Below are 12,976 nucleotides of genomic sequence, written 5' to 3'. Positions count from 1 at the left end.
AAGTTCTAGCACAGTGCCTAGCCTGTGGCAGGTGCTAAATCCTTCTTCCTTCTGGGTTATATTCAGGGATTATAGGAGCTCCAGGTGCTGGGTTGGAACAGAGGAAGATGGAAAAGCATTTTTCAATCTAGGAAGACAAGGCTCTGTGGATAGGCATATGGCCTGGGTGCAATGACCCTCAGATGTCAACTTAACCACACCCATCTGCCAGACTCTCACTGGAGGTGTAGGGGAGAGATAAGCTCTGTACTAGCACTTCGGCTTGTGACATTTCAAGTTAATACCAGCACCACATGGAGCAAATCGTCTGATCTCTCTGGGTGCTGTTTTCCTGGTCCCTGCAATGGGGAGGTGAATTAGATTAAATATTTGAAAAAACAATTTTTCTTCTCATTCTTTTTCTGATTATAAAAGTCATACATATTCTTTATGGAAAGTTTAGGAAAAACACACTAAAGTATAAACAAGATAATTAAAACAACCCATTATCCCACCAACCAGAGAAAGCTACTGTTAATATTTTTGTGCTTTCTGCTTTCTCTGTGCACAGTGTATTAAGCAGTGAAATCTTACTGTGTCTACGATTTGGTGTCATGTTCTTCTGGTCAATGTTAAATTATCATAAGCATTCTTCCCATGTCATTAAAAATTATTTGGATCTCGTTTGTAAGGTTCTTTCAGACACTCAAGCCCTCCGAAGAATGGAGCCCCATCTCCTTTTTGCTACTGCAAAACATTTGTTCTGCGATTGTAGCAAAAAGCACATGGAGGAAGGTGCCCTTGAATGGTGGCTTTCGATTCCCTTTGGCCCATGCATCATACAAAGACACCAAAGGGCTCCTTGGACCACCTGGCTTACCTGCCTGGATTTAGCATCAGAGCTCAGTGCACGAGAAGGATGTGGAACTGCTCTGGGTGAAACATTGACAAGGGATGGTGCTTTGTAAAACTCTGACTATCAGTACACATGACTTTATCCACTGACAAAAGGAGGGACTCTCTTTGTACATAGATTTGCAAGGGTAGAGTTCCTAAAAGTTTCCTTCAACTCTCCTCTCCCTGGCTGTACCTGTTTAAAATTCCTCTATTGTCAGACAAGACTTTGTATTACAAATATTTAAAATAAAATGAATTTTGGTGGTGGGGAGGTTACATTGGCTAAAATTCTCAGGCAAAGGTGAAGGTGGACACAGTCAGTAAGTGGTGTTTTTTTTTTCTCCCTGGGGAATTCCAGGAACATAACCATTGCTCATCCTTCCTAGAAACTGGGTTTAAGCCATGAGACTGCTCTGGCCACTAGCAGGTGAGACTCTGAATCACATGCCTGGGTCCAAAACATGACTGTGCACCCTCCTTTAGCCTTCTCTTCCCTTCTTGTTGCTACAGTGGAAGCCACAAGCTCCATGTAACAAGGCTACAAGTGGAGAAGTTCTTTCCAAGTTGCCTCACAAGAATCTCTTGTGAATGAAGAAGAAAGCTTTGCTCTGTTAATCTGAGATCTTGGTGTCTCTTTGTTCCTGCAGCTTAGCTTAGCTTATCTGAATGGATACAAAGGTGTAAATAAAGGATAACAGATCGTTTTCTGAGACTAGCTTTAGATACTAGATTGAGGGGGGGTGGGGGTGGGGGAGGAAGTACCAGCCTAAGAGCCTGCAGTTAAACAGGCTGAGAAGAAATGCAGTGTGGAAGGGATACAGGATGCCACTAGCTCTTAGAACATCTTTCCTGTAGATGACAATAAGGAATCCCCACACTAACGATTCTTTCCACTATCCGTGTATGTTGGCCTTGAATAATGAACTGAATGCACGGCAGATGGTGGAAGCCTGGTTCCTCACTGCTGCCATGGGAGGCTTCACATAAGCAAAAAGGACTCTAGAAGGATGCATACGGTAACAGATTAGAGTTGGAGACCTGTGTATGGGCATATGCTCACTTTACTGGAGACACAGACAGTTACCCATGGGCATATTTACAATAGATAGATGTGTGAGGGCTAGAACACACACACACACACACACACACACACACACACACACACACACACACACACAGAGCTCTGTGTTGACAGAGCCTAAAAGCAGTTCTCTTGGAACAAGAACACACAGATTTGGGTTTCTAATATGATTCTGTAACAAAGAGACCAGGTTTCCTTGGCAGGACAGGAAAGTACACAAGACGCAACTAGAGCTTCTTACCATGCCAGAAATGAAGGAAGCACTTTATGTTGGCTTTCTCTCTTTCTTCCTTCCTTCCTTTCTCTCTCTCTCTTTTTAAATAAAATATTACATCCTGCATTTTATTCAGTTCCATGTGACAAAAAAAAGTACACTGGACTAGGACATCCATTTTAGCCAGTAGATGTGTCAAGCCACAAGGTTTAGGCATAAAAAATTCTGGACCTAAGTACCAATCCTGGTCTCTTGGACGACCCTCACCCTCCATGGTACTATGGTGTAAATAGTGTCTCTTCACAATGCAGAAGGATAAGCCTTCCTGAACACTGGAAGGTACTAGTCTCCATGTACTTTATAAGCCATCTTATTTATTACTCTGTACACATCTCTTTTCTTACGTTATATATACACCCTTTGGGGAGAAGGAGGGACACTAACATGGTACTAAATACGAACTCCTATCCCCCTCAAAAAACACACACACCAAAAGAACATAAATAATAAAACATTCAACTGCTGGAGCACTGTACCATTAGCTACTTTGAGTGACCATAACAAATGACTGCAAACTAGTGGCTTAAAACAACAGTGTTTTATTCTCTCATAGTCCTGGAGAATAAAAGTCTAAAATCACAGTATCTGTGAGGCCTCGCTTCCTCTGTAACCTGTAGTGGAGGACCTGTCTTGTGCCATTCCCTAGTGCTAGGTGGTTGGTTTTCTTTTCAGGCATTCTTGGGCTTACAGATGAATCACTGAAGCTTCTGCCTCTGCCACTCAAGACCCCGCTCTCACTATGCATCATCTTCTTGTAAGTCACAGGGAAGAAGGTCCAACCTTGCTCGCATCTGACTTCATCTTGACTGGCAGCAATCCTTTCTCACATTTTGATGTATTAGGAGTTGAGATGTTAACACATTGTGTTTTGAGGATACAATGGCCCCAAACAAAGGGGGAAAATTCACAATGATAGGGTTGTGATAAAAAGACACCCAAGCCAGTGGGAAGACCTCTCAATGGCTAATGGTGGAGCACTGAACAGCAAAATAAAGTAGCGTTAGAATATCACTCAAAGCACAAGATGATACTGATCTGGATAAATAAATAAGCTAGGCACTGGTGGCTTGTTGGCAGCCCTAGCTACTTAGGAGGCTCCAATGGGAAGATTATGCTTTGAATTTAGTCTGCACAGAAAATTCTGAGACTCTAATCTGCATTGAATCACCAAGATGCCAGAAATGGAGCTAAGGCTCATGTAGTAAAGTGCCAACTTGAAATAAAAAAGCCAAAGGACAGTGACCAGGCCCTGAGTTCAAACCCCAGCACCAGTACAATAAACAAACAAAACATACAAATGCAAAATAATAGATGGAGGAGAATAGATCCAACAGCATGGCAGAAGGATTCCAAGTAAATGGCATAGATACAGGTCGCCATTCCTTAAGTGTGGGGTTTCCTTCTAAACAAGCAGTGTGAGAAGCTCATGTGTGGGAGGTGAGGGGAACAGGTGACCATCAGCATGAGAAGGCATGTGGACAGCAGGTATGCCATACCTCCCACCTCTCTGGGGGCAAGTGTGCTGAAGGAAGAGGTCTTCTCATGGGGAAAAGGTCTCAAGTCACCCTTGAGATACAGTAGGGGAGAACTTTATACTAAATATCTACTGAGCACTTGGGGGACAGGAAAGTGTGCAGAGTGTAGGTAGGGATGGGGAAAGTTGGAGGTGGAAAGTAGGGATCACTGTCCAGAGTTTTGCCCTTTGAGAGCTAATTTTATTATCCACATAGGATCCAGTGATAGTAAACCAGGTATTTCTCAGAATGGAAACCTCTTCATACAACAGAAATGAACATTTCTAGTTCTACGTGACAAGTCTGACATTCATTTCCTGTTTTCCACTGTAACAAAGTGACATAGTGCTTGCTTGCTCTCTCTTTCTTTTCTCTCTTTTTTCCTTCCTTCCTCCCTCCCTCCCTCCCTTCCTTCCTTCTTCCTTCTTTTCTTTCTTTCTTTCCTTTGTGTTCTTTCTTTCTTTTTTGTTGATCATTGGGCTTGAACTCTGGGCCTGAGGGCTGTCCCTGAGCTCTTCAGCTCAAGGTATACATGCTACCACTTGAGCCACAGTTCCACTTCCAGTTTTCTGGTGGTTAATTGGAGATAAAAGTTTTACAGATGTTTCTGTCTGAGCTGGCTTTGAACCACATTCCTCAGATCTCAGCCTCCTGAGTAGCTAGGATTACAGGCATGAGCCACCGGCACCCTGCTGACATAGTGCTTTCTAAGGCTGCCTGTACCTGTAGCCTGGTCAGATGCTTCATTTAAAATCAACCCCCGTGGGAAGAGGATTTCCTGGGAATGAGAGGGGCTTCCTGAGAGGCCTACTTCCCAAGGGGGCAAAGAGTCAGACCCTATGATTCTAGGTGGAGAACACATTGCAACCCCAAAATGTAAAAACAACACTGCTCAATAAATAGGGTTAAGCCAAAATGTGGATTTGAAAACAATTTTGTAGTGTATGCCAGCCCTCCACTCCTCTACTTCATATTCTTTGACCCAGTAAAGCCACTTTGGTCACACACATACACACACACACAGAAAGACAGAGAGTGTGAGCTATAAATGGAATAGCAGACCCAGTCTACTAAATATTCAACAGTTGAGAAATGGTTAAATGAATTATGGTTCATAGGCTTGATGGAAATATTAAGGAATCATTAAAACGATCATTTGTGAGAATTATGTAATATGGCAATTGCATATGATAACTGTGCTAAGTTAAAAAAGGAAGATAAAAATATAAGTAGAGATAATTACTACCATGTTAAAATATGCATAAGGAAAAGACTCCAAGGAAATTCACCCAAATGCTAACAGTGTTTGTATTAGACTGGTGGGATTTTAGTGGATTTCTTTTGCTTTTCCTCTAGTTTCCAAATGTTCTATGAAGTGGTGGTGTTGCATTATAATGAAAAAAACTTATTTTGAAAATATGTCAAAATCCTGTCCCTGATGCCTATGAACAGTAGAACAAGGTTCCTGTGCATTTGTAGAAAACTGTAATAGGATTATCAATAATATAGTAATTTTAATAAAAATTAATAACATTAAAAGAAACACAGCCGGGATAAGAATGGTGCAATGATTTCCTTACATGGAGGCATGGATTTCTTCCAGGAGCAATCGAGGGCCTTTTCTTATGAACGTGGCAAGAGTTTTGTCAACCTGGGATGAACAAGCCTTGCTGTGCTTGCAAGCTACTCACAGACTAGTAGCCAAGTAGCAAATGCCCTGCTTCTCTTGCAGCCAATGTCCCCACTCAGAGTGGGCTGGGGGTTGGGGGGTTGTTCCTCAGGCAGTACAATGGAGCATTGGTTGGGCTGGCTTCTCTGCTGGCCTGGCTTGGAAGCACAGTGGATGAAGCCCTTGTTTGATTTCCTAATTGGGCCTGAGTTTCTGGACAGGCAGCTAGTGGTGATGGAAAGCCAGTAGAAAGGAGAACAGTCTGCCCTAATGAGCAATCAGCAGCTTCCGTGTCCGCAAGGGGGTTGGGGTCTGAAGGGAGAGGCTCTAGTGCCCCCCCCCACCGCCTCTCTCTTCTCTCTTATCTAACTTGGAAGAAATTTGAGCTGAAGGAGGGTGGTAGGCTTCAGGGGTTTTGCCTACATTAATGGCAAGGAAAAAGGCAGCACAGTAGGGCAGTTATAATATGTTAGAGCATGAGCTGAACATAATTTTAGCTGAGCCAGGGGGCCCCTCGCAGGAGAGAACCACTGATGGAATGAATGAAAGAGGGATGAAATGATGGAGCCAATCAACCTCCAGTTGGATGAGTTTTATCGTTCCCTGCTGTAGATGCTTTCAGGATTCTCTTTGATTTGCAATATGTGGACCACAGGGGAATAGCCTTCTAGCTAGGTGGGGAGTTTGCACAATTAATAACATCACAAGGGCCAGTAACTTGGTAAGTTTTTTTAATCTACATTAAAGCTCAGCCAAGTGCTCAAGCCAATAGAATCTACCTCCTCCCAAATGAACACACACATACCTTCCAAACACACAACAGAACTTTCTCAATATTGTTTTACTTGCCAACGTGAAAGAAGCAAGACCCAACTTTTCATGCAAACTCCCATGGGTTTTTTTTTATTACAGCAAAAGAAGACTGTTTTTTCCCTAGGAAGATAAATTTTTAATGAATGTAAATGTTCATTCCCTTCCTTAGTTGTGGAAGGCCTGGTACAGTTTGGACAGCCAGTCTCAGAAATACAATCTACTTGTTTCAAGTTATTTTTTTCTCCTTTCTGCTACTCAGTGATGACAAATACTCTCTGTTCTTCCCTTTGTTTTTGTGTTTGCCATTTCTACCCCTAGCTAGCAGAGACAGTTTGACTCAGCAAGGAACACTCTGGGTAAATTGTCTTCCTCAGCTTGCCTTTTAACAAGTGGGTCTACTCTGATCATCTCCTTTTCTGCTATGCACCAAGTACTATTCAATTGAATCCTCACAATGAACCCTAGGATGAAAAACTTGGCAAATCTGTTTTCAGATTCTATACTCTCAGCCATTACATCTACTGGATCCCTTAGCAACAATCCCCTGTTAAGCACTGTGTGAAGGGGACTGGGAAATAGAGCTGGGGTTGGGATAAAGTTGACAAATGCATGATCTGGAAGGAAAAAAGTTCTAGCCATCTTGTTCCCATTCCTGTAGATACTGACTCCAGGTCTGTTCTACAAGTCCCATTTCCCTTGAGTTCAATTTAGTCTCATTGGCTTTCTATGTCCACTTGCTGGTCTGGGGCACTCCCCACTATACTAGTCAGACAGGATATGCAAAGTGCATTCTGTATTTCTGCAGCATCAGGGACCCTTTGTTTTAGACCCCAAACAGGACAATGTCCATTTTCTTGGCTCCCCTTCTACCCCCCCCAAGTCTGTTTCCTAATAGGAACTCTGCAAACGGCAAACAATCCCACCAGTGAAGTTCAAGGTAACTGCAAGGTCACTTCTTGGGGGGGCATCATCCTGCTGAGAAACCTGCAGCATCAAGCTCACCTCTGAAAAGCTTTGCTTTAAGGATGGAGGAGAGATCTATAATCTGCCTGGCTGCCTTGTATTTTCTGGGTTAAAAATCTGCTCAGTCTTTCCAGACAATCATCACCAGTTCTCCACATTATTGACTACAGAGGCCTTGTGAAAACTATCCAAAGATCTGATTGCTTTGATCTGGAGACAGTTAGAATTCAATCTGGAGTCATCCAAGCAGCTGCATGTTATATTATCTGTATCCTAAGGCTAAGGGAGAAAAAGAATGGGCTCTTCTGTAGATTTCAGTTCCTGAATCATGACTGGCATCTGGAGGAAATGAACATTCTTTTTTTTTATTGTGAAAATACTGTACAGAGGGGTTACAATTACATGGACAAGATAATGAGTACATTTCTTATCAAGCATTGTAGCCTCCTCCTTTGTTTCCCCTTCCCATCCCTTTCCATCCTCCCCCTGCCCCCCCACCCAATCCTCCCCGCCAGGGCCCCCCCACCAAAATTGTAAAGTTCATTTTCAACCTAACAACTTGTACATCTCATTGTTGCAATGGGTCCACCTGTATCTCTATTTAAATGATTTGTTTTTTCCCTTCCCCTCCACAAATTATACCGACATCAAATACAATGAAAGCAGGGGTTATACTGTGGGGGAGGGACATACAAAGCAACAAAGAAATAATCTTATAAATGTATTAGAAACAATCACATGAAAGAAAAAACATTTGAATACATACCTTAGGGTTCATTTTCGCATCACCTTATCTGACCTTTTTTGCTTGACTCAGACATATACTAGATATTGCAAATAAGGGAAACCATGGGACCTATGTTTCTTTGGGCCTGGCTTATGTTTATTGCAGCACTATTTACTATAGCTAAGATATGGAACCAACCCAGATGCCCCTCAGTAGATGAATGGATCAAGAAAATGTGGTATATATGCACAATGGAATTCTATGCCTCCATCAGAAAGAACGACATTGCCCCATTTGTTAGGAAATGGAAAGGAAATCAGCATTCTAAATAATCTTTATCCTCAAGTCTCTATTGCAGTGTGAGGCTGGACACCTTGTCGAACTTTCTTTGACCTAGTGACCATCTGGTTGTGGTCCTCCTCCCAGGATATCTTGGGAATAGCTCTGCCATTGCCTGTTACAATGTGAGATGAGAAGTGTTTCCCTCCCCTTGATGACTATGAGCTCTTTTAGGGTGAGAATTTCTCAACCTCTGTGTATCCTCAGTATGCAGCAGCCCATGCATCTAGTAGGCACTTAATACAGATTTGTTCAATATTGATAACAATTCTACCACCCAATCTACTGACTTATACCTGCATTCATTTTCTTCCATATTTAGTGTTTCCCATGGTCCAAGCCAAACCTGATGCTGTGCATTTTGTTCCAATTCTTGCCTGGCTTTCTCAAGGACTCTGCCTTTTTTCTTTTTTCTCTTTCTTACTTGCATGTACCTAGTGTTTGGATCTGAAAGATCTCCTGAATAGCTAGGATTATGGGCATAAACTACTGGTGCCCAGGTCCCTCTGTGAACCTCTTAAGCTGCTAGATCATGAGGTCTCATCTCACCTAAGCTCCAGGAATCAGCGCTCATAATTGCCTATTCCTAACTTCTCTATATGTATTTCCCTGCAGCTGTGGGGAGCCTGGTCCCAGATGTGGGGAGGAGAACATTGTCACATCTCAGTGGAGCAGCTATCTTGGGTACGGGTCAGATCCTCTTCTGCCATCTCTATTCTTGTAACCACTATTGCCTGGGTTTGCTGCTGTCTTCTGGTCCTGCTCCATGAGGGACAAATGATGGATGGGGACATCATAAACAAGAACAATACCTATTGTTGCTCTGCTTGGAAATGCCTGTAGTCTTTCAAAAATTACGATTGAAAGAATGTACTGAGTGAATTGGATGTAGAACAGGATTTGCAAATGAGGATGCAAACTAGAGTGACCTCACTTCTTAGGTTTGGGAAGAAAATAATAATAATTAGCAAGTAGCCCCCGAAATGGTCCTTTACTTTTGTTAAGTTAGTGGGGGAAGTGGGAGAGGGAAGCCACCTTTGCCAACAAGAGATCAGACTCCTGAATTCTACCCTATGTGACAGAGAAGAACTCCTGAGTTTAGAAAGTTCTTTTTGCTGAGGACTCTGTGTATGGGGGAGAGGGGACCCGCACTGGCCATTTGGTTGGTATTTGTTGACCTAATGAGATGGGAAATATTAAATCTAGAAGGGAGGGCAGGTGTCATAATAAAAAAGAGAAGAAGAAAGAAGAGAGAGAACTCACCAGGCTTTCCCTCACTGGAGCTTCGTCTTGGTATTAGTTCATGGGAAAACAAAGCCTAGTTCCCCCTGATCTTTATACATTAACAGGAAGTCATACATGTTGTACAGATTTGTCATCCTTTCTTGCCTTATTTTTTTAAAGAAATGGATTCTCAGAGTGCTGATGAAGGAAGTGGCCCCTGAGAGAAGGCTGGAGCTAAGACTCATATAGTTTTCAGGACTGAGGGCTGTGGACACAGACACACCTGTCTGAGGCCTTACCACAAGGCCCCAGGGCCAATGGGCCAATGGTCAGGCCAAGGCCAGGTGCAAGTGAATCCAGGGAAGAAGGGATGTTGAACACTGGCTTTCCTACTTCTGGAGGCATGTGGACAAGAAGAGAGAGAGGTTCAGAGCATTTAGATGGCTCTCAGAGTGGGAGGTGGGATATATGGGTATACACTGACTCACACTTGCTCTGCATTCCTAACAGTCTGGAGAAAAGACAAAGGAACAAAAATGTACAGAGGGGCTACTTTGAGAAGAGAGTAGGTAAGATTAGCATGCACTATCCTTCCCTCCTGTCTAGGATGCCCCACCTTGATTCCTGGTGTCCCTACTGACTTCCTAATAATGCCTGCCCCTGAGAAGAAGACTTGTTCTTCACAGGAGAGCAAAAGAATTAAGCCAGTAAAATGGGAGATGATGTGAAGTGAATAAAAGCAGCCCTGAAGTTGGGTGTCATCTGTCAGCTATTATCTATCTGGTCACTGAAAGGTATTTAATTTCAGTATTTTCTAGTGTCTGTAAAGCAGACACATTGGTGAGCTCTCCATGGAGCATGATACAAGCATGAAACACGTGAGCAGTATGGGCAAAAGTATGCTCATTTAATCCTCATACCATGTGTGAGAGAGATGGGTGATTATCATCTTTGATCTACAGTGGGGTAATATGGAGATGGAAAGGGGTTAAGCAGCTTGCCTGAGTCACGCATAGAGCCTGGACTGAAGCTAGGCAGTCTAGCACTAAGATCCATGTGCTTGACCTTCTTTACCTCCTTAATGGCAAAGCATTTCTTCTATACATCCCAGACAACCTCACAGAAGCGCTGTTTATGACACCCACAAACTGAATTAGTTAGTTTTGCATCACTGTGATAAAATACCCCACACAAACAATGTACAAGGGGGAATTACGTGCTGTAGCTCGCACAGTTTGAGGGTTCAGCACATCATTGCTTGTCTCCATGTTTCTGAGCCCGTTGTGAGGTAGTGCATCATCGAGGTGGAGCTGGGGACACTGCCTATCTCATGGTGGACAGGAAGCAGAAAGCAAAGAAAGGCTCAGGCATAATGTTCAAAGACCTATTTCCACTGGACATTGAGGTTCATGCCTATAATCCTAACTACTCAGGAGGCTGAGATCTAAGGATCAGAGGTCAAAGCTAGCCTGGGAAGAAGAGTCCATGAGACTTTTATCTCCAATTAACCAGCAAAAAGCCATAAGCCATAGGGTGACTCAAATGGTAGAGTGGCAACAGTTCCTGAGTTCAAGCCCCAGTAAGCACCCCTCCCCACCCAAACAAAGACCTACTTCCTCAAGCAAAATACCTACCACTTCCTAAAATACCACCACCAACTGGGGACCCAGCATTCCACACCTGAATCTGTGGGGGACACTTCATATTGAAGCCATAATACAACACAATTGTCCACAAATAGGAGAACAGATAAATAAATTACGGCAAGTGCACACAACGCTGTGAATGGCAGTTACCAGCAAATAACACAGGCAAGTCTTAAATCTAATATTGGGTAGAATAAAGCAGGTTGTAAAATACTATATAAAGTCTGAATCCATTTTTATGTAGCTGGAGAACAAGCAGAAGTAAAATATATTATTGAGGGATCTACATATGAGATAAAACTACTGGCAAAAACAGAGCAAGAGAAGAGGGAAAATAATCATGATTTCTTCTTGTAGGGGTGCAGAGGGGCAAAGTGGGGTGGTTTCTCTTATACGTGGGGGTTCACAGACGGCCATCTGCTGTTGATAGGCTCATGTCCCTTCTGTATATATTGTTTCTAATGCTTTAAGTATCACACAGTAAAACTAAAGTGCCCAATATTTTGCATGTATAAACAGATACATATTTAGCACCCTACTCCTATAAAAGCAGAAGGTTTATTGCTCCCGGGAGCAGAGGGCAAGAAAATAAAATGACGTTTGTTTTTTTTTTAAGTGAGACAACTAAAAAGCTGTTTAGTTAGGACAGCACATGTAGAATGTTCTCAAAAATACTTTTGACTGGCGGAAAGCTACAGTGTAGACAGTTTTTGGGTGGAGTACAAAGCTGAATTTCCCTTAGCCCCTTGGGCTTGAATCTTTAATCAAATGGCTCATGAGTCAGGCAGAACACGAAGGAGAAAGAGAGATGATACTCCTTCTCAGATGCCCCCAGAGGCTCCAGCAAAGGGCTCCTTACCAAGACCATTGCCAATGGGCTACAGTGGTTTCTGACGGTCTCTCCCACAGAGGGACCAGGAGATCCTTTCGATCTGAGGTCAGAATTTGAGAGATGAAACCTCACCTAAAGAACTCCAAATTAACCAGTGGGAAATGTGTCAGTGATTGTGTTAGACTGAGTTGAACAGCATGGACAGAAGGCCCACTCATCCTCTTGAGAGACTCCAATACAGAATAGGTACATATGAAAAATGAGTACCTCTGCATATATGAGTTCCATCATGGATAAATTTGGAATCCAAATATACACATAGCTTCTCATCATTCTCTCCCAGGCCCTGGATATTAATAGTTGCTTGCTGAAAGTCTGGCAAGTTATACAAAAGCCTAAAGGAATGCATTTCTAATGGTTGATTATCCAATGATGGGGATAGACTGAGAGAAAGCTTGAATGAGGTGGGGTCAGGACTGCATGAAAACACTGAAAAAGTGAAAAGCACTGCTAATATTGCTGTGTGCCTTCCTATGTTATTTGAAAATAAAGCCAAGTGCTAGTGGCGCATGCCTATAATCCTTGCTACATAGGAGGCTGAGATCTGAAGATCACAATTCAAAGCTAGCCTGAGCAAGAAAGTCCATGAGATTCTAATCACCAAATAACCACTGCCAAACAACTACAACAAACAATGAAAGGCAGAAGGGGAGCTATGGCTTAAGTGGCAGAGTGTCAGCACTGAGTGACAAGCTAAGTTTCAGTGTCTAGGCCCTGAGTTCAAGCCCTAGTACTGGGCATGTGCACACACACACACACACACACACACACAGATTGTAAGACATAAAATAATGGTAAGGAAGTCCAAGGAAGTTCTGGTATTTCTCATCATGGCTGGAATTAGGAGGTCTTAACATTAAATATTAAATATGTTTGAGGTACGCTTAGGATAAAGTCTGTCTAATTGGATAATTTAGCCTTGGCAGCACCTGCCAGCCTGGGCCATCTCTCTCTTCTC

This window comes from Dipodomys ordii, unplaced genomic scaffold, assembly GCF_000151885.1.
Source record: "Dipodomys ordii isolate 6190 unplaced genomic scaffold, Dord_2.0 Scaffold10, whole genome shotgun sequence".
In the NCBI taxonomy this organism is placed as follows: domain Eukaryota; kingdom Metazoa; phylum Chordata; class Mammalia; order Rodentia; family Heteromyidae; genus Dipodomys; species Dipodomys ordii.
This window is presented reverse-complemented; position numbering follows the sequence as displayed.